The sequence below is a fragment of the Phoca vitulina genome, unplaced genomic scaffold (genome assembly GCF_004348235.1).
Source record: "Phoca vitulina isolate PV1807 unplaced genomic scaffold, GSC_HSeal_1.0 scaffold8, whole genome shotgun sequence".
Classification (NCBI taxonomy): Eukaryota; Metazoa; Chordata; class Mammalia; order Carnivora; family Phocidae; genus Phoca; species Phoca vitulina.
Window position 1 is genome coordinate 9,849,194 of NW_022589711.1, and position 22,880 is coordinate 9,872,073.

A 22,880-nucleotide genomic window follows, 5' to 3' on the forward strand; every position below is an offset into this window, starting at 1 on the left:
ATCAGTTAAAAAAACAACATTTTCCTTGGGTGAAAAATGTGCTTTGGCATTATCCTCACAAAAATTGATCAAGTAAGTTTCACTTGAGCAGGAAACAGTGGTTGTATTGCGGTAGTCATCTTAATTCTCAACATAATTTCTTTTGAACCAAAAGCCATTTTTAGAAATAACAATCACATATTTTAAAACAAAAATCTGGATACAACATTTGATGTATTTCAGATGACCTATCTGGCAATAGAACTGAATTTTTCGGAATTGGGACTCTCCTAGAAAACAAGGAGCATGCTTTTGTCACACATTTAAGAGCAATCCTCAAAATTTCAAAGATGGGAAGAATGCATGTTTAATTAGTCCTGTTAGATAAAAGTAATTATTCATCAACATTCACATATCTTAACTGCTCAAGACATCAAAACCTTCAGAGACTTAACACTATAAGAAACAGCTGCTTTTGGCCAATTATGTTCTGGGCTGTCAAGATTCATAATACTCAGAGTTCCTTCTCCCTGTTAAAACAGGGAAAATTATTCAAATAGGTATGTTGACAATAGTAGGAATTTTAACTTGACTGAAATGAAAGAATGTACCCAAAGATGTTTATATTTCCCTTCCTTTGCTCTAGTTTCCTAAGCTGTAAAATGGGATAACAGTTCCAAATGACAGGGTTGTTTTGGTAAGTGCCCAATAAATGTTTCCACTTGTTTGAATTTTAAAATACTGACTGATGTAATAATTTCATCGAACATTTTTAAAAAATGCATTCATCATCAATTTCTTATTTTTACCCATCTTGTATTCATAAAGGAAAAAAGATGAAGGGGAGGAACAAGGGAGAGGAATTTCTAAGACTTGAATTAGCCACTGGGTATACCACCAACCCCAACAATGAACAAATCTGCCTACACGAAAATAATTCTTGGTTCACAATTGGAGTCAGAATAGCAAAGGTAAGAAAGAGCAGCAATATGGCATGATTTACTCCTATCAGTTGTGCATGGAAATGAGCATGCATGCACATACACTGCCACACACACATTAGGTTCTACTCACTATCTATAGGGATATTTGTAGAAGGGAACAATTTGGTGTAGTTGTGAAAATGACCAGTATCTTACTCTTATTATTTTGTACTTCAAAGGTCTAGGCTAGGGATTCCAAAACTCCTCTGAACAACAGAATCACCTGTGATCTTTTAAAAATTCCCAAACCCAGGCCACAATTCAACCCAATTAATTCAGGGGCAGGGGAGGGGAGGGAGACAGACAGGAACATCAGTATTTTTATTTATTTTTATTTTTATTTTTTTAAAGATTTTATTTATTTATTTGTCAGAGAGAGAGACAGCGAGAGAGGGAACACAAGCAGGGGGAGTAGAAGAGGGAGAAGCAGGCTCCCCACTGAGCAGGGAGCCCGATGCGGGGCTCGATCCCAAGATCCTGAGACCATGACCTGAGCCGAAGGCAGACGCTTAACGGCTGAGCCACCCAGGCGCCCCCGGAACATCAGTATTTTTAGAAGCCCTCCAGGTGATTCCAGTGTGCAGATAAGTCTGGGAACCATAAATGTATCAAAAGCAATTTCCAGGCAGGTACCATGTTTAAAAGTCAGGACTGAGAATAGCCATTATGTATCTTTGTATATCACAAGTAGTTAGCATATTTGTCTTTTTGGTTTATTTTTTTCATCAGTTCACTTTATAGAAATTTTAAACATGTTTAATTAGAATCTTAAATTAATGAGATACTTTTGAGTGAGAATTTGTGTGGTGCACTTGTGTTATTTTGAAAGCAGCCTGGATTACCAAGAATGCATTTTTAAAGAGCTATCGTTGTATTCTTTTTATACTTACTATAGCGCACTATAACCTTTCTTTAAACCAAATATATTTTTCAATAGATTTGTAAAATGAATCAACATTTATATCATTCCTTTGCAGTAAAATGGCTAACTCATAATTCCACATGAGAAACAAGAAGGAAACATTATGGCCATAGCTAAAATTTAAAAAGTAGTGCATCAGGGCACCTGGCTGGCTCAGCTGGTGAAGCATGTGACTCTGGATCTCAGGGTTGTGAGTTTGAGCCCCATGCTGGATGTAAAGGTTACTTAAAAGAATAAACAAATAAATAAATAAATACAAAAATAAATAAATATGTAAATAAATAAAATCTTAGAAAACAAAAAGGTAGTGCATCACTGATGGATCCTCATTCTTGACTAGGAATAAAAAGATATAATAAGGAAGCAGTGTTCAGATTTGTGACTTGCATTTACCAAATGCTTGTTCATATACAACTTACATAGTGAATGACAGAACTGATATGTGACATAGTAAACAAAAACACCAAACAGCCAGATCATGCTTATTTTATACTTCATATCTATTATCTACATCTATAGATATATTGATATCCCAAAAGTGATTTCTCTTTTTTAATAAATGTTATGTCTGCCTTCAAGTACTTTGTAAATAGAAAAAAACAAAGGCTGAAGTGGGCACAGTCTGGGTATTGGCAGAGAGAGAGGGACCAGAGGCACCAACAGTGTAGCATGCCCAAAATCCCTAGGCTTTATCCTCGAGTCAGTGCATTTGTTCTTTCTCTCACTTTCATCTAATTTATTGCCAGCGTCCTGGGCTAGGGCTAGTACCCCAGTGTTCACCCAAGTCTGGAATCATTAACTGGCTCCATTTTTAAAATAAATTTAATACACTTTTAATATTTAAAATATTAAGTATCCTTTAGATCTAGACGATCATAGAATAAATAGACTACTCTTTATGTTTCTTTTTAAAAAGATAAAGCAGTCAGAGGTAGAGGGACACCTTGAAAGGGTGATTACCTTTTCCAGAGATGGAAATCCCGGCTCCTATAAAAATGCCATGCTCTATGACATCCTATGCCTGGCAACCACTAAAATTGTAGGTCGCTTTCATTGCAAAGGAAACAAACTATCATAGTCTTATTAAGCAACTTATAGAAACGATTATTATTCAATGGTAATATGTTTTGAAGTCATGGTAAACAGCTATTTCTCTGCAACTCCAAAGTCAATAGAAGAATGCAGGATTATGCCACACTCAGGCAAGATGACTTTAGTTTGGGTTAATATACTCCTGTTTTTGTATTAGACAATATTCAGGAACCAGGCAAACTGAGGACGTTTACTCTCTGAACATAAATTTTTAAACAACTGTAAATATGGCATTGCTATAAGGCAACAACAAAAAGAGACACACTTGAAAAATCAACAAAGAACTTACATTCAAAAGCTTCTACTAAACATCATACTTTCATTTAGATGGTAAAAGAAATGCAAATGTAGGATATATTTACAGATTTTTAATAATACCATTTTTCTCCCTCTTTTGCCTATTTATTACAAACAGCGATTGCTTCCTTAAAAATAACATCATTTGGAAAAGCATACCTCCTATAGAATAAAGGCAGCCTCTATGAATTAGAAATGATAGGTCAGCAGTGGGAATTTAGACAATGAGATAAATGCAGATAATTATGAATTGTATTACAAAATGAAATTGCCTTCAAAAGCATCGTTAGGATTTCTTGTTCTCAAAACCAGTCTGGAGCCCTGCAGTTGCTCTTCGGGTACCAGGCAGGAAAACCTGTGGGACTCTGGATGTGTGAGGCTATTATTTCTGGGCTTTGGCAGTAAGAAATATGATCTGTGCCCCAGGAAAAACACTGAAACCAGAAGACATGGTAATTTAAGGCTTGACCACAAGAAAACAGAAAGTTCAGTTACACATAACTGCACTTTTCTAAGATAGAATCAATACCAACATATTAAGAAGTAGTTGTTAAATTAATATTTCATTTGAGTCACCAATAAAATCCTTATTTTTAAGATTTAAGATTATTGCATAATTCCTATCATTCTTCAATATTTATATAAACATAGAATGTAAACTATAAAATCATTCCTGATTATTTAATTCTCAAAAAATAAAGGTACAGATTCATGGGTCTTAAGTTATTGTATTAAACATTCAGAATACTGTGGTAGACCTAAGAACATAAACTTTTAAAGTTCTTGAACTGTAGATCTGATAAAAGAACTTGCATGATGTTCTCAATGAAAATATTGGCTGCCAAATTAACTAAAATATTTGTATTAATACGTGCATTTGTGTTTTAAAATTAAATCTTGTTAAAAATTTTTAAATAGTCCTCCCTCCCCAAAAGAAAAGTTTCAGGGATGACAGTTTCTACTTGCCTATATGCTTGCTTTAAAAATGAGTGTATATGGACCAAGGCTTAAGCATTCAGATGTTCTATGATTCCTGAGTGTTAAAAATGAAATGTTTCTAAATTGATCTTTTATATTATCTTTAAAAACAAAAAAAATATTATTTGAGTTACAGAGTATGTTAACCAATTTCCAGTATAAAATAAAAATGTTATCTTTTTCTCCAAAATAAATGTCATGGCCTAGAATGAAAAAAAAACAAAAAAGGAATTGGAAACAAATCTTTTTATAGTATTAATTTTATAGAAATTATAAAAAAGAGAAAGATAAAATAGAAAATGAAATGTAACACCTTTATTCATCTCATCTGTCTCTTTCTCATTATCCACTCATGGAGACATTAACAGCCTCACTACAGAGAGAGAAATTGCTTGTTCATTTATTGTGAGAATCTTTTTCAGATAAGTGGCAATTTGCATCCTCATGAGCAATGTATGGCAATGTCTCATCTGGTCCAATGCAGTATGCAATTTTGCACACAATGTCATGCTGACCTGAAGTAACTAGGATATATTGCTTGCATAAGAAATATAATGGGTAGGGGAGACATCCACATTCATGTCTTCCAGCCCACAATTTCATTATGCCTTGACAATCAAGAACACAGCAGATGTCACACCTGAAAATATTAGGAAGTTAATTAACCAATGGAATATCATCAGGGACTTCCATCAGCCAACAAAAATAATAATATAAAGTTCACTCACACTAGAGACAGCAAAAGTTTTATACAACTCAACATTTACAAAGAAAAAAAAATTATAATGGATGGGAATACGGCCTGAAGAATTTTACTTTAAAATATAGTAAATATAAAAGAGAAGCAATGTAAAACATTAAAACTTACTAATTATAGATAATTTCTGGTATCCAGTAGGGATTTTTTGAATAATGCCATTTATTTTAAAATGCTCTTTTAAATTGTCAGAAAGCTTTTAAAATTATTTTTGACTAAAATCAAGAGGGAAATTTGACTACAATGGGAGTAATGTATCCTTCTCTAACAGGAATCATTTAAATCTGTGAAAAGTGAGGCCTGACAGGCATAAATTGGCTCCTGTCTTTTGATATTTAGAAGATGCATTAGCTCTCTCTTCTTGACAGAATACAGTATTCCATAGGTAGATTAGACCCCATCAAATGTCTACACTAATAACATTTGTGATTGCCCATCTTTCCATTACAAGTGGCCACTTTTTCCATTGTTTTCTTTCTGTCATTTACTGCTGGGGTAGGGGAGGAGAAAAATCGATTTGATGAAATATAAGGGCCCTTTATAGTTCTCTCCAAAAATTACAGCTTCTTTTCTTATACTAGACTCCAAGTCTATCTCACATTCTAGAATCCTTGATAAACACCAGCCTAGAAAGCAAGAGAACTTAGGCAATCACTTAGTCCTAATTCATGACCACTTGATATTCTGGCATCTTTGATGATTTTCAAAGGTAAGATATTTTCTATGCTCAATGAAATAAATACTTAGAATTTTATAAAGAACCTTAAATAAGTGAAGTAAAATGCATCTAACACTTTTAATATGTGGTGAACTGGGGCTGTATTTAAACATGTAAGTGATATTTGAAATCAAAGAATAATTTTAAGCTCTTTTTTAGGTCAAAGAATTCTCTTAACCATAGTACTATCTCCATAGAAAATAAATCCCTTCCTGGTTTGCAAAGATTAGGTGATAAGGATTTTTAAAATCTAAACTGATCTCTTTTGCTGTATCCTTTCCTGGCTTCAGGGCACAAAGAATAATTTTTCATGTAACAAAATTTTCCTTTTGTGTTTTCTTAAGGCAAATAATACAAAATTTCTGTCGAAGGGAAAAATATTAAACACGTATTTATTAGTACAGACACACTTTCTTATATAGTCTTGTATTCCAACCTAGAGAGCTTTATTTTTCTTGTAGTTAATTTTCTTTTACTCCTAAATCACAGAAAGATGTAATTATGGTCAAGTAGAAAAAGATTTTGAAAATTGCTCACTTATACATACAGGCTTCAAGGACTACTCTCACAAGAAAGAGGTAGCCACAATTTAATGAGGCAGAAACATAACCGTCTTCTACTATATACAAATAAGTAAAAATCATAAATATAATTAATGTTTGCTGCTTTATATTAACATAATCTTCACCAAGGTACCTTCTTTTGAATCCTCTTTCAGAATTTCAAATCCCACACACATCATATACCATAAATATTTTTGTTTTTCAATTTAGCCAACAGAAAGTGTTAGCTACTGAACAATTAAATACTTTCTCCAGATGTCTATTTTACTTTTGGAAGTTTGTTCCACAACACACCCATCCCCAACACCTGCCTTCCAGCTTAACTTCAAAGGGATATTTCATATAAAAGCATCTGAGAGGAGAAAAATCTGACACCACACTTGTTTGAGTCTCCATTTAAAAAAAGGATAAAATAAGCAAATATATATTTATTTCTTAAAAGATTAAGGCAATTTAAAAAAAAGTTTAGAAGCATATCTTGCAACGACTCATGATTATCTTAGAGAGACCATATGATAAAAGAATTAAATAGGAGAGACTGGGCTATATTGTCTTGGTTGAAATTCAGGCTCTGTCATATACCAATCACGTGATTTTTTTAGTAAGTTAACTTACCATGCTGAGGGTACTTACTTCATCTATAAAATAGGAGCAAAGATTTTATTTACCTCAGAGGACTGTTTTACGAAATGACAGTGATCCCATATGAAGCATTTATAACAGGGCCTGATACACAGCACTCAATAAATGTTAGGTGATGTGAGTATAATTATATTGGTTAGATGACTATAATTATTACTATTAGTGTATATATACATTAGGTAGGCACATACATTTATTTATGTGTGCTTCTGTGTGTGTGTGCATATATATGTATATATAGAGATCGTATATATCTCATACCTAAAGAGCATGAATCAGTTCAATAGGTTTAACTTCACTCTCCCCAAATTCTTAAGTGCTGATATAATTAATTAAATAGCAATACTGAGTGGAACATATAATCCATTTGACAAACTTTTATGTACCATGACATTAATCCATTATAAATATTCATCACAGCTAGTACATCAAACAGCTTATGATACTGCTACCAAATTTTAGTTTTTCTTCTAGCCCTTAAGACCCTATCACTGGCAAAGGTGGAACTGGGGCAAAAACCAAACAAGCCAACAAAAGTCCCCAAACATCAGTAGACCCAAACTTTACCCAAACTTTATTTATATCCATGAGGAACAGGGGCTGGATAAATGCACTCCCAAAGTAGCTCAGAATGCCATGCTCTTAGTAAATGTGGGAGCAAACTGGAAAATGATAATCATTCAGGAGAACTCGAGTAGTATGGGCTTCGGTGCACACCTATTTACCCAAACACACAGACTCATGGACATACACACACCCTACATCTTGTGCTTCCCTCACATTATAATTCGGTGAAACGACGGACCACAATAATAAATAGAGGAATTTCTATTTTATGTAAATGTGGTCATCTCTATTTATTCACCAATTCAGTCTCTCAGTTAATAAACTAATAAAAACAATCCTCTATTATAACAGGAACTATATCTCAAGTTTGCTTTCAAATAAGTCCAATCCCATTCTTTTCAACTGAGGAATCAATTACTATGATACAAATACTAAAGTCATATTTGACTAGGGTCTTATTTCTATATAATCCCCTAAGTTGCTTCTGCATATTTAAAAGTAAGTAAGTCATAAGGATGATGCAGGAAGAACAACACAAGTTTCTGTTTAAACAAAAATATCAAAGTATGAGATTATACTTGGTTATTAATTATGAATTGACCTGACTTGACTTTAATACTTTTGTCCAAGGAGCCCTAAAGGGCTATTTCATTTTCCCTGAAAATGATTAGATAGCCACTACATGAACCCTTTTGTTTCTGCCTTCATACACTCTACCTCTGGAATCTAAGGCAACATTGAGGTATTTAAACGGGGTGGAGGGGGGAGTGGGGATGAGAGAAAGAGATCTCAAACATTAAAACTCTGTTGTTGCTAGCTAGCACTAAATAAATGGATGACTGAGTATACCTGGGGCAGGAGGAATGGGGGGATTATATGTAGAGAGAGATAGTGAGCACACAGATGCACTCACTGTTAAAAAGGTCCAATATTTCATACTTAAATGTGTTCTAATATTCACATAAATCTTCAAGAGAAGTAGTATTACTCATTTTTAGATGAAGAGACTGAGCCCTGGTAAAGTAAGACAACTTGCCAACACTCACACAAACAGTAAGTGTTAGAGGCAGGATTGGGATTTGAGTTTGTCTGACTGACTTCAAAGCCAGCTTTAACAACTGTGATAGAATGCCTTCTACAGCTAATGGCCTGACTGTCAAGACTAGGTGTGACTGTTGAACACGTCAACATCACTTTAATCAAAGTGGGAAAATGGAATAAATGTGGAGGGGAGGGTTTCTTTCACTTTGTTCTGTTTTTGTTTTCTGCTTGCTTCTCTGTTTGGTTTTAGACACATAGTATTTAGGTATCACTAACAAGAACATTCTTATTCTTGAATCCTGAGGTCCTCCCTGCCATATTAGGTCTTCTCTGACAATCATTATGAACAGACCAGCTGTCCAACATTGCTCATAAAATAGTTCCTAATTCACACAGAATCGCTTGCCCTGAGCCCCTCTCTCCTGTCTTCTTTAAAAAGCATATGTCACAGCTGCATTTCAACTAGGCTCAAGTAGTGCTTCATCTGTGAGCCATCTCAATGGACAACTAACATTTTGAAGTGCACACAAAGTGGGGCCCATAGTGCCTTACTGTTAATTAAAACCATCCTGACAGCCACGGACTTGGCCTTTATGATCAGCTTCTCTCCATGTTTGCCGAGTTGAGTCAACATATCTGCACCTGTAGGCTGGCTCAAGATGAATCAAATGTGAAAACTGAAGTGATCCTTGAAAAACAGGAGGGTTGGACTCCTTTTTCCTAAGATAAGCAATTCTCCTGTACCAAACGTGTATGTGTACATTCAGTCCAATCCTTGGAACATCACTATTATTGCTAACAAAGGAACGTTAGACATTCTGATACCTTAAAGCAGCTGTTCTCAAATGATCTGGTGTCAAGAACCTTTCACACTCTTAAAAATTACTGAGGACCCCAAAGTGTTTTTATTTATGGGAATCCTATCCATTGATGCAATTATGTTAGAAATTTAAATGGAGAAAAATTTAAAATACTTACTAACTTACTTTAAAATAAAGATAACCTTATTAAATGTCAATATAAATAACATTTTCATGAAAACTAATTATATTTTCCCAGACAAATAAATACAGTGAAAAGAATGGCATTGTTTTACATTTTTGCAGACTTGTTTCTAATGTCTGGTTTAACGAATAGACAGCTGGATGCTATCTATCTACTTCCGCATTCAGTCCGTTGCAATACATTATTTTGTTGAAATATATGAAGAAAAGTAAGCCTCACAAAGACATCTAGGCAGAAAAGGAAGAAGTTTCTTAATAGCCTTTTCAAATAATTGTGGATATTCTTCTTTCATACTACACCAACAATCAACGTGTAGTCGTTCCTTAAATGTTAGTGGTAATGTGGAATCTGAAAACATATCAACGAACTTTTGGTAATCTATGAGATTAAACTATATTGTTTTGCCTTGACCTTTGAATGAATCTTTACCATGCATGATTTTGACCTTGTGGACTCCCTAAGAGGATCTCTTGACCAAACTTTGGGAATCCTTATGCAAAAAAACAAAAACAACACACCTCTGAAAAAAGTATGAATGTGTGAACCTAGCAGAGTGACAAAGGAGGATACAGCAATTGTACAAAGAACCTTATAAAAGGATTTAAGATTTCATTTACTTCATAGTAGTAGATTTGTGAAGATTAGAAAAGAGGCCCTCTTGGAGACCCAGCCTTACAAACTTGGCTTAGAGAGTAGGGAGTCAGTTGGACTATAGCCTCTGTTTGCTCCCTTGGCTGGATTTATCTTTCACAGAAAGAACAAACTACACAACCATATGTGACAGTCCTAGTTACATTAACAGACAAGGGAGAGCAATCCACACAGAGTAGAAAAAAGAGAAGAAAAACAAATTTGCACTTGTGAGCCACAACAGTCTGATAAAATTCATACTATTCTCTTTCATTCCTTCACTTCTGCAGTCAATTCATGACACGTGTGACAGTTAAAAGTTCATGATCCGTAGAAATAATATCAGGTCCCAGTACATGGCTTTTATTTTATGACCTGGGTATTGGGTGGGGGAAAGTAGATACAGAGAAAACATTGAAAAAGAAAGAAACCCCATTTTTAAATCATAATAGTAAGAGCTTTTTTAAAAAAAAGTGAACAGTTCTCTTCACTGAAAAGGAATAAAAGTTACAATTTCAAAGCATTTTGATTTTGTTTCATAAATAAAGGTACATGCCACCCAAAGACAGTGACTTTGGGTCACTTTAATGAGACTATAATGAGAATAAAATGGAATAAGAGATTCTAAAATAACAGATTTTATAAAAACTGAAATAGTTTAAAACTTTTTTCTTTAAAATTTTATGAGACCACGAATTTTAGCTCGTTTGCATCAACTAAAGAGTGCATCAGTGAAGAAAGATATTTATAACTAAATTAATTTTCAGCAAAAATTAATGTCTATCTCATTTCTGTTTAAATTATCATGCCATGCTGCAATAGTAATAATAATGAAAATAAATAATAAATTGTTGGGGTGCCTGGGTGGCTCACTCGGTTGGGTATCTGCCTTCGGCTCAGGTCATGATCCCAGGATCCTGGATAGAGTCCTGCATCTGGCTCCCTGCTCAATGGGAAGCCTGCTTCTCCCTCTCCCCCTGCCACTGCCCCTGCTTGTACCTCTCTCTCTCTCTGTCAAATAAATAAATAAAATCTTAAAAAAAATAATAAATTGTCATGCCATGCAGCAACTATTATCAAATTCAGAATACTTCCTTATTCAATTTATTTATATGTAGTTATAATGAAAATTTGACTTTTACCAACATAACCTGCTATCGAAAAAACTAGTTATTTCCAACTATATCTGGTGACCAGAGGGCACAGTTTTGAAACTACAATAATTGCTGAACATCACTGTCTTCAGAGACTTGTGCTGTGTGGTAAATATGCAAGTTTGCAAAACACAGGGTTTGTAAGTGATGACTCATATGTACTGGAGTTTACCAATAAGTCTGAGTTGCCGTTTAAAACGAAGACATTAAATGCTGGTCACGAGTAGAAAAAATACTGTCTTTGGTACTAATTGTGGTTCTTTTTTCCTTTACCACTGTCTGAGCTCATTAGAATCACATGCTGTGCAAATCTCTCCGCTTCAGAAAGTCAGACACTATCGCCTCGCTCACGCCATTAGTTAACCTTAAGCTTCACTGTACCAGGAAGCTGTGGGCACTGAAAGTCCACACCGCAGCATGGTAAGGACAGTTTCTATTCCACAGGTGAAAAGCATGCATGGGTTGAACTGAACATGAATCTGCACCCTAGAGCTTGCTAAAATCCTTCTAACAGATTTTTTGCTCAGCCTTTCAACATAGATACAATAAAAATGTAAGATGCATTCCATACCCTACTCTAAAAAGTCAATTTTAGGGGCGCCTGGGTGGCTCAGTCGGTTAAGCGTCTGCCTTCGACCCAGGTCATGATCCCAGGGTCCTGGGATCGAGCCCCGCATCAGGCTCCCTGCTCGGCGGGAAGCCTGCTTCTCTCTCTCCCACTCTCCCTGCTTGTGTTCCCCCTCTCGCTGTCTCTCTCTCTCTCTCTGTCAATTAATTAAATAAATAAAATCTTTAAAATAAATAGTCAATTTTAGAGTTTTACTGAAAATGACCAGTAAAACCCCAAGATATAAACATGACGCTTAAAATAATTCAAAGATTTATTTTAATTACAAAAACAATTTAAATTACAGGGATATAGATGGTAAGGCAGAAGGAAAATCTACTATGATCCATGCTTTTCCTCATAATGATGAATTATGGAACTCTGCATTTCAGGACAGGAAACCTGTGTTTCGAATGAGTATCTCTACCTAGATTTCACTAATGCCCTGTGAAGTCAAATTCCGGTTGGCTCCAGATATATTACAAATATATTCTTCCTTAAATAGAAAACTACATTCACATTAACTTCGAAATTGTTCAGAAAATCAAACTGAAAATTATATATAAAATCATTTTCATATTTCATAAATAATAATTATTTATTATTATAAAGGATTAAGTTATAAGTTCCAAGCTGTTTAGAACTATCTACTTGGCTCAAAATGCAAAATGTGGGGTGCCTGGCTGGCTGCGTCAGAACAGCATGCAACTCTTATTCTTGTGGTTGTGAGTTCGAGCCCCACGTTGGGTGTAGAGATTACTTAAATAAATAAGTAAAAACTAAAAAAAAAAAAAAAAAAGAAAGAAAGAAAAATGTAGTCAATGTGAGTTCTATACTGTTAATTGGATACAAGTTTTGCCTAAGAGTTGCAAACCCAAAGATTATCCCCCTAGGAGATAAGAGGTACATATATTATTTATTTTTAGAGAGAGAGTGTGCGCAGATGCATGGGCAGGGGTGGGAATGGGGTGGGAGGAGGGAGGCAGGGAGAGAGAGAATCCTAAGCAGGCTCCATGTCCAGCACAGAGCCCAACACAGGGCTTGATCTCACGACTCTGAGATCATGACCTGAGCTGAAATCAAGAGTTGGACCCTTAACTGACTGAGCCACCCCAAAAGGTATATATATTAAACCCAATGAAGTGTCTTAAGAATAACAAACACCTTTTCTCTAATTACATGTTCACCAAGAAACCTTATAATTGGATTTCCTGACAGCAAAAGAATTTATCTGTGAATATTCTGGATTTCTAATAAACTCAATATATCATCAAACTGAAAATTAATAAATTGCTATTCTCATTTCCTTTGTTTTTTCTTGAAAGAAGGTATTCACTTGACATTTTTATCAATGATATATCAAGGATAAAAGAGCAATTCCAAGAGAAAGACCTAGTCATTTTCTTAGACCACCAGTATATTTTGGTAAATCGTTACTTAATTTTAACATCAAGCATTATGCAATTAAAATAATGTATAAAGTAATTGTAAGAACTATCAATAGTTATTGATGCTTAACCATTAGGTATCCTAAACTGATTCTAATACTTTCAACTATATAAGTCGATGATGTCACAATAAAATAATAAAATTATATGACCCTGAAACGCTCCAAAATTTAAGTAATATAAAGCTAGACATCCATAGTAGCATTTCATGAAGACATTAAGAAAAAGTATGGGTACCAAAATACTCCTGAGCCTTACTATTATACTACTTAATATTTTTTTAAAGATTTATTTATTTATTTGAGAGAGAGAAAAAGAATACAGAGGGGCAGAGGGAGAAGGAGAAGGAAAGAAGGAGACTCCCCGCTGAGCCAGGAACCTGATGTAGAACTCGATCCCAGGACCCATGAGATCATGACCTGAGCAGAAATCAAGAGTCAGATGCTTAACTGACTGAGCCACCCAGGCGCCCCTATACTACTTAATATTAAAGGACTTCTTTATTTTGGAAGAGAGAACAAATGAGTAATACTACATTTACACATCTTTAATGTATTAGACAATTAATAGTGTGTATATATTTATAAAGGATTCTTCATGGTCCTATAGAATAAAGTCTTCATTAAACTGAAATTTCATGCCATTTTATATATTTCAAAGGTGTCACGTATTTATTGTTTATATACATAATAGTGCAAATGTCAAGAGGTATGTGTGTATGTATGTATATGTTTCTGTGTGTCTGTGTGTTTTAAATTTCTATAGCTTTTTTTTACTCCTCAGTAAAAGATTACTTTAAATCGGACCTACATTCACCTAAGGAATGGCACTTTTGTAGAGTTTATCCCAAGGAAGCAGGAGAAAATTACACTGAGATACTCATTTCAAGGTTAATGAATGTGTTGAGGCAAACTTTTTAATGGCAATCTATGGTTTAATTTATTGTGACATGTAGCCTGCACTTCCTATGCCTTAAAAAGCACACGAATGAGTAGAGATACTCATTCGAAACACAGGTTTCCCGTCCTGAAATGCAGAGTTCCATAATTCATCATTATGAGGAAAAGCATGGATCATAGTAGATTTTCCTTCTGCCTTACCATCTATATCCCTGTAATTTAAATTGTTTTTGTAATTAAAATAAATCTTTGAATTATTTTAAGCTTCATGTTTATATTTTGGGGTTTTACTGGTCATTTTCAGTAAAACTCTAAAATTGACTATCCAATCCCACTAGTAACCAAAACTGATTCAACTCCTAGAAGGGATCAATGAGAATATGATATGTCATTAGGTAATTCATAAGAGAGTTGAGTAGAGTCAAATACTAAGGACATCTTGAAAAAAAAAAACTCCATTGTGGAAGAAGAAAATTAGGACAGAGAGAAATGGGGAGAAGAGAGAAATGACAAGTGGGAGGAAACGCCAGTGGTTTCCCTAAATGCCCCTCTCAAATCCACCAAGCAAATGTTTTTACATGGTTTGCTCATATGCTACAGCGAATATTCTAGGTATTCCTCTGTGTAATTTCATTACAGTAGAGACGGTAGTTTTGAAAGGTGTTAACTAATTGAAATAGGCTGAAAGCACCGTTTAAAAGTATTTTACAGAGCTGACTTCCCAGTGTGTCCTCTCCTGTGCCCAGCTTCATCAGCCACACCTGGGAACTCGCCAGAAATGCAAATTCTCAGGCCCAATCCCAGCCCTGCTAACTCAGATCTGCTGACCCAGAAATCCAGGTTTGAACAAGCAAGCCAGGTGATCGGATACACACTACAGTTTGAGAACTCCTGTTCTACCCTTGAATTACACCCCAGGGAGAAAGTTAGGTCAGAGATCATTCAGTTTGTCATTGCACTAAACAATGCCAACGATTGCAAAACCATGTAAATAGAAGGAGAAGTTGGCCGTTAGAAAACATAGAACCACAGACATGAAAGTACTTAAAGGAAGTAATAGATAATTAAACCCATACTTTGAGAAGTTCTGAAATCCAATCTCTGGGAAATAATTACAAAAAGTTACATTTGTAGTTTGAAGTCTACTTTTGTAGAACATAGTTACATAATTTTTTATGAAACTGATGTACAAGAGCACCAGCCACAAAATTTACTCAACTGAAATGGAGTGAATAAGTAAAAGAGCATTCACTTGAAATAAAGAAGAATTTAAGGCATGTGCTGAACCCCCCTATCCTATCTCGTTCAGTTATTTTGTGAGTACCCTTACCTCTTTTACAGATAGGTACTGTATTAGTGATATTGACTCTGCAATTCTGAGACCGAGAGATTAAAATGATGCCCCCCGTGCTCCTGGAAACTGCTGATCCTGATCTTACTAAAATGAGTAAGAGAGTCATGCACCAGTAACCTGACCTTTAACCTGAGCTTGCCTTTCGGGAGTTTTGAGACAGACTAAATCAATTGATATGGCCATTACAATTGGAGCCCTGTCAAAATTTTTACAGTATTTGAAAGGGGTAATTGGAATCTGAAATGGACTGTAAGCAACATGGAACCCCAGTTCTCATATGCCAACAATCCAACAGACTTTGATTTCTTCTTTACACTGAATAACAGGAAGCAAGCAAAAATGTTAAACAACAATTTCCAAGCAGATACTGAGAGATTTTACTATTATGATTCCAATATATGTCCAATAATTCTTTCAATAATGTAAGAAACGATAGGAGATAAATAACTTTTTTAAAAAAATGACTTTAACACATATCTCCTGATGGTGTGAACTGACGATTTTCCCTGAAAACTTCATAATTTTGGAGAATATGGAAAACACTCCCATTTCTCTCTTACCTAGTTCAAAGGAAAAATATTTTACAGGAGAGCCTAGTTAAAGATAATCTTTATTTTCTATTTAAAAAACAATTAAATTGAAGCTTAAACTTTTCAATTTCAAAAACTAAAATATATGGCTTTTTTTGTTTGTTTTGATTTATGCCTGGCTCATGAGGTGCTTTTTGTAGTGGACAGAAAAACAGAATGCTTTTTAACATCAATGTGTGTTTTGAATTATACTAACAAGCGACATATCAGCTGCGAGGTGAGACTACATTGAAAAAGACGGCTTCAGCTTACGGAAAATACCAGCTGTCTCCACTCTGTGAAGATGGATTACCACCTGTCCTGTTATCTTCCATACACAATACAAGGCACGTTGGCCATTTTAACCAGGATAACTGTACCCATATGTTCTTTAATTTGGGTCTGCATGCTGCCTACCATTAAATATTCGTAATGGATCATTGTAAATAGGAGATTAGCATGGGAGGCAGGGTGTTTAAGCAGAGTCTAAGCCTCTGTTTCATTAAACCTCCTTCCCTGTTCTCGAAACCTGTACAAGCGAAAATATTTGTGATAATAACATCAATTTTAGCTAACTAGTAAAGCATCCAAGCGTAAATGGAAAACAGTGAGTTGTGTGTGTGTGTGTGTGTGTATGTGTGTGTGCTTTTTAAGGCATAGGAAGTGCAGGCTACATGTCACAATAAATTAAACCATAGATTGCCATTAAAAAGTTTGCCTCAACACATTCATTAACCTTGAAAATGATCACACACAGATTTGCTAGAAGCAATTTTGCTAGAAATTTCCTCCTTTTCTCATCAAAATGTTACACTATTGAATATACTTGACAGAAAATAGGATATGAAAAGAAGCACAGATTTTTTAAATATCATAGCTGAAAAAAGTTACCTTTATTTGAAAACTAAAATGTATATTTAGAATTATATCAGTTATAGTACTAAGTCTTCAGCCAACAAACGAGGATGGATACATAGGATTTCTACTATGGAATAATGGGAGTAAAAAAGGGCTCCATTATCAAATGCATTTATTTATCTAGTCAGCTTAATAGGTAACCAATAGCATATGAAATGTGATGATCAGATCCTGAGTTCCGTTTTAGTGAAAGCAGGGCTCACTTCAGCTAGATAGAAACCAAACACAAAGTTGTGGCCCTACTGTTCACAAGTACATGCTGGGGCCAACTGAGCAATGGACCAAACAAGAGGGCCGCTAGCAGCTGTTTTCTATAGTGATCAATACTGAAGACCTCAACTTAGTAGGATTTGATCCTAAATATTAACTAATACTCTAAAACAATGCAAAAAAATAATTTATGAAAACAGCCTACAAAGTATATTTAAAATCCTACTGCTTCATTTTAGACTAACTAGAAAGATAAAATAACCTCAAATAGAATCTCTCCATGGTAAATAGTCATAAATTCCAGTCCTGTTGGAGGGAATAATAGATTGATATTTGCAGGTGTATTCAGTCTTACCTTGTTGAGTTCTGATTTATATTAGTCAAATACTTTATTTCTTTCAACTTGTGAAATGCTAGAATTCCTAATTAAACTTTGAAATAAAAAGAATAGGGAGAAGCAAATAGAGATTAAAGGAACACATCACAAAAGCTATCTTGATTTGCAAAAATTTTCTTAAAGGAAAGCAGATCTGGCTATTGTAATGGTTCAAGACAGAGCTCTTTTATGTGTGCAGATGGGAAGTACTCCTAGAGAGGGTCATATTTCTGTAGGCTAAAGACCAAGAAAACTTAACTGCTCCAGGCCCGGAGTTTGGTGGTGAGAACAATTCATTCATTGAGCACTAAGATTCAGTAATCAAAGTATGAGGACAAGGGTGTGATTTTCATCTTCTATAAGGACAAGTGACTACCAATTCAAAGGAAACAAATGGCAGTAAGAAAATGGAATCTCCCATATGGCTGAAATTTTTAAATGCGTGGTCCCTTATTTATTCACTTTTAAATTTCATTTTGTACAAACTGACTATATAATAAGCTAGAAACATACATCGTGCTTGACAATTTCCAACAACAGTTTCATACTCTTCAAATATGACAAAGGATATAAACTACTTGCATCAAAAATTGAAAAAGATATGCTAAGTGCAGAAATTTACCAAATATTTTTAACGTCAACATTCACAATACAAGAAAATGTATTCACATTTAAAGGTAACAGTTACATTATTTTTTTCAAATAACACTTCACTCAGCGCATGCAATAAATTTTGTTGAAAAGTTTAATGTTAGAAGGGGCAGGGCAGGGTGATATCTAAAAGATATCTGTGGGGCACCTGGGTGGCTCAGTCAGTTAAGCGTCTGCCTTCAGCTCAGGTCATGATCTTGGGGTCCTGGGATCCAGCCCCAAGTCGGGCTCCCTGCTCAGAAGGGAGTCTGCTTCTCCCTCTCCCTCTACCCCTTCACCCCTCATTTTCTCTCTCTCTCTCTCCCTGAAATAAATAAAATCTTTTTAAAAAGGGGAGGGCTTAAGAGTCAGACGGAAAAGCTGTAGTATTTAATATACATATTTATCTCATGTCCATTTGACGTACTATTTAACTCCAAAAGCCCTCATCCTCTATAACTCTTTCTCTACATGGACACTACAATTCTCCATGAATGACCAGAAGAATCAATAATATGTATCAATGTCTTTATTCGATGTAACTTTTTTGGTTTTTTAACACTAACCTTAGAAATAGGTGCAATGGCTTCCAATATCCATTTAATGTTACTTATTTAAACTTAACTGAAACCTTAGGTAAAAATGGAGAAAATGCATGTTAAAGATAAGATACATAGTGTTTAAAATGGCAATTTTTACAAAAAATGTGAAATTAATCATCTGTTCTACCTGAAAATACTTCTCTTAAAGGATCAACACAGACAACTTGCAAATAAGCCTGTTCTCTTTTTTCATTATTTTTACTGGATGTTTGGTTGAAACAAGACAAACAAAACATTGACAAACTGGAAGGACAAAAGGGGTACAGAGAATAAGGGTCCCACCATTGCACATGGTACAATAAAAAAAAAAATGAAAGACTATCATCTCTTCTAACAAAGTCAAAATTGGCCTTTATACTTTGCGCCCCTGGAAACATAATGCTCAAAAATATAGAACTGACAGTGGCCTAAATTCAGATTTACTCAAAATTATAAAGGTGCCAAATAATAAGAAACACCTAGAATTTTCTAAAGGATTTTCACAATTCTAAAAATATTTAAAATTTGGGGAAGATAAAAAGAAAAAAATAGCATTAGGTGTTTCTGATTTGATTGTAACCCACTTCTATCAAAGGCTCAAAGATTTTTGTATTCAATTTCTATTTAAAATTAATTTCATAATCCTCATGCTTATTTCTAAGCAAAACCACAATGAAAAATATAGATCAGATTAGTATTGGTTTTTGTCTGGTAGAACATATTTCCAATATTTCTACATACAGACTGATTACTTTTCCCTCCCATATCTTTATTTAATTTCTGACAGATTTTTAAAAAATATTTTTCTACAGTGTAACCCTTGACATACGAAGTTTAATTACTAAAGTAAAATTTAGAATATATCCAAAGTATGCTTTTAAATATTTGTCTAAGGGAAAACCTTAATTTGTAGAACATCAAGTGGGAATATATTCAGATCATTCTTTTGGCAAAGTGATCTAAAAGTTTAGAATTGGATCTATAATATTGTTTATCTAATCTCGCTCTCTTTTTTTTTTTTTTTGAAGGAGGAATTGGGGATGGGTGTTGAATTGGGTGGGTTACTTCACTTAGAGAGTCTGTCTCCCCACCCATGGATATCAGAGAAAAGTAAAATATGGAATGCTTCACGAATTTGTGTATCATCCTTAGGCAGGGGCCATGCTAATCTTCTCTGTATCATTCCAGTTTTAATATATGTGCTGCCAAAGTGAGCACTATCTAATTTCCTTATATATCTGTCTTATAACAGTTGTGACTACGAAGGGGTATGGGATTATTACAACTGGCGCCACAATTTCCAGTCTAGTTAAATAGGGTAGTTTCCGGGAGTTATTGTCCAGATTATTCAGAGCCTGAACAGACATTACTGGATGGGTTCAGGTATTCACTTTTTGGAAAAAAAGAAAAAGAAAAAGAAAAAAGACAGATGTACAAATAAAAGTTTATTCATATCCATCTTCTTTGAACTAGTCAGAACAAGAAAGTCTCCACTGTTAACTTTATTATATAAGGGTATCTCGAGTAGAATGACTTAAGCATTAGCAAACCAGTTAAAAAATCTAAAATTGAAAATGTTCACCTTGAGTTCTGAGGCTGCATTATTAAATATTCATATCTCAATCAATAACGATAATGTCAATAGTCAGAATTTCTCTTTTAAAAGGAAATCTGAAATATTCTGTATCAAAAAGGGTATTACCTCTTAGAATAATAGTGTCTCAAGTAAGAAAAGCTTAAGCTGAATTACACAAATTTAGGCTGTTTATTTTGCCTTTGATGTCGTATTAAGTATAAATGTAATTTGTTGAGGGTGGTCAATTAACTTGTTTTATACCTAGAAATATGATTAACTTTATAAAATCTGAATTTCCATCATCATTCTTCAGCTGCAATAAAGAAAAAAAGCAAACATGTTTAAGGAAAGACTGTTAAAACTCCAGTCTGAAGAAGTCCTTAGTCATCCTGAACCTTTAAGCAGGCCTTTGGCATAAACTCAGATCATGTCCCAGTAAGATAATTCCTCTAGGGACATATCCTTCACTCAGCTTTGAAGGATTCCTCTTAGAGAGATTCATCTGATTCATCTGGCCTATTAACAATTCTAATTCAAAGAATCCAAACAAGAAAACAAGCAAAAAGGAAGTAACTGTTTTTTGTTTTTTTTTTTAACCCCAACCCTCAGCTTCCATTCAAAAATATCTTCCTTCTTTTTATCCTTTCCTATGTGAGTTCTTACTAATGTTGTTAAAGAGCAGAAGCTACCACAAGACGGAGCCTGGAATTGTTCTGTGATTGTTATATTTCTTTAGGTACACAGCACAGTGTGTACTATTCTATTCCACCCATGGGTTTTCAGCACACATTAACTGATGTTGAGTAATATGTGATAATAAATTAAATTTTAAGGCATCACATTGTGAGCACCAAAGTCTGTTGGTAGCAGATTTTTACACAACTATGAAAAGAACACATATATGTGGTAAACCATTTATAGAAAAAAATTATAAAATAATTCTAATTTATTCCTTCTCCTATGATATATAAGGTTAGATTATGTTAATGACATTTACATCTATAAATGGAAAAGAAATCAGTGAAAACCCCATTTTGCAAAGAGAAATATGTAAATATTTTGGAATGCCTATGGTCCATAAAAGAGGTAGAATATTAAAAGTGATGAGAGAAATGTGTGAAAACCAATGATGGAAGAACAGCTTGGAAAAGTTATTAACCAGAAAAAGTTCTAGCATGGAAAATATGGTAACTTCTTGGTTATTAAATATGGTTCAATTTAGAGAACTAAAATTAGCTATAAATTTGATGCTTTTGACAATTAAAGATAAACCATTATCCCTTACTTGACAATTTCTGGGTTTTGTTTCATATAAATTTGCAGCAATCTTTCTTAATTCAGTGTCAGCTTACTCTTCAGGGTATAAAAAAAAAAAATCACCAGGTAGTCTGTGATAGGGCAGCCAAAAGAAATAAAACATTGGCTCCATTAGATCCTGGCTTTCTTTCTTGAACTTTACAAGTTCAGACTGCTGATTGTCATTTGTCTTCTCAGGTGCCAGAGAGTATAACTGTGAAGTTGGGTACAATACACCTATACATCCTTCATACTTTTAGGAAACCTGAGGCAGAAAAGAATGCTCAGGGATCCTGAGCCTACCACCCTAAAATATTCAGATATGAAAATAGAAAGTATCTGGCAATTGTCCTAATTTGTGGATGTACACCTAATTCTCCACCACATGTTTCTGCAACCATTTACCCATCATTTCTTCTGGTTCTTTCAGGAGCAGAGGAACATTACCACATTGACATGATTCTTCATATACTTAGAAATACTTGAGCAATTTCAGTGAAAAAGTCAATGATACACTGGCCACATGTTATCTCTGAAACTATCACATCAAAGGAAACTGTGACTACTGCCCTTTTTATGTCACTCAATGCTATCAATTTATGTTTGGTTTTCTCACTGGCTATTATACTGACCTCAGGAGATCATGGTCACCTGAGCTTCAAGAGGCCCCAAATGAGTCCTCAGAAGTGAAGCTTCTGTGCATCCTCCGAGCAGGGGGATTCACACATTTTCTATGTCAGGTAGTGCAAGGTCACCCTGAAATACTGGGACTTTCACATCACTGAAACTTATGAGCCAGAGGTGAGCAACTCCCATTTTTTAAGTTGAACAATTACATGTTGACTTCGACAACATAAAACAACAAGTTTAAGTATAAATTAAGTAGAACCAAAGTAAAGGACCCTAACAGAAAGCTGAACACATCACAAGAACAATCTCATCAATACAAGAGAAAGGGAAGCAGGATGTGTTCACAATGTAAGCCAACTCAAGCTTTACTGCTTCCCAGCTATTTACTTAGTGGATTGCCTTGTCAGTATCTAGGCTTTAAAAGATTACCTATACCACGTCAGAAGATCCCACGTATT

General features: G+C 34.6%; 1 protein-coding gene and 1 non-coding gene across 11 annotated transcripts in view; both read right to left on the reverse strand.

Moving 5' to 3' along the window:
• ROBO1 (roundabout guidance receptor 1) overlaps window positions 1–22,880 on the reverse strand; it is a 1,119,036-nt gene that overhangs the window by 281,199 nt on the left and 814,957 nt on the right. The window lies entirely within an intron of this gene.
• Window positions 20,032–20,138, reverse strand: LOC116634241. The gene has a single exon (XR_004299920.1). It is a non-coding gene; the product is annotated as a U6 spliceosomal RNA (small nuclear RNA).